The sequence below is a fragment of the Amaranthus tricolor genome, chromosome 6, assembly GCF_026212465.1.
Source record: "Amaranthus tricolor cultivar Red isolate AtriRed21 chromosome 6, ASM2621246v1, whole genome shotgun sequence".
Taxonomy (NCBI): Eukaryota; Viridiplantae; Streptophyta; class Magnoliopsida; order Caryophyllales; family Amaranthaceae; genus Amaranthus; species Amaranthus tricolor.
In genome coordinates this window covers 18,635,786-18,636,443 of record NC_080052.1, presented here as the reverse complement: position 1 = coordinate 18,636,443, position 658 = coordinate 18,635,786, and positions in this window count along the sequence as shown.

Below are 658 nucleotides of genomic sequence, written 5' to 3'. Positions count from 1 at the left end.
AACACATTTCAGAACTTATAAAATCACTTTAAAATAAACTTAAGTTCTTTAAGCACATTCCATCGACTTCTTTCTTAAAAATATAAATCAAATGTGTATCAAATATGATTTTAAACTTACTTAAACAATTAAATGTAATTACTTAATTTATTTGTTTAAACAATATGTGTTTTGAATTATCATCATCCAAGAGAATTAAGTCTTTAATCTTTCCTTATTATTTAAGAGAGTTGAGTCTTCAATCTCCCCCTTGATGAAAGTCAAAACCATATTTACCTAAATCATATTTCTAAGTTATAATGAAATGAAAAGCACGAATAATAATAATATATAAAAACATTTTCGAGACTTTATCATTTTTCAGAAACATTCTTCAAGATTTTAAGATCAGTTTCAAAACAGAACTATGTTATATCATTACAGTCATGACATGATTATTAAGTATTATGATCATGAATAATAATCTATAATCAGCAATCAAATATCAAGTTATGCAACTAAATTTTCATATCTCCCTTATTAAGCATGAATGTTAAGCATACAGAACAATTTATCAGAGCAAAACATTTAAGCAAAACATTTAACAATTTTTCAGAACATAATATATCAGAACATGTATAAGCAAGCAATCATGCGCAATCATGCAAAACATTATCAA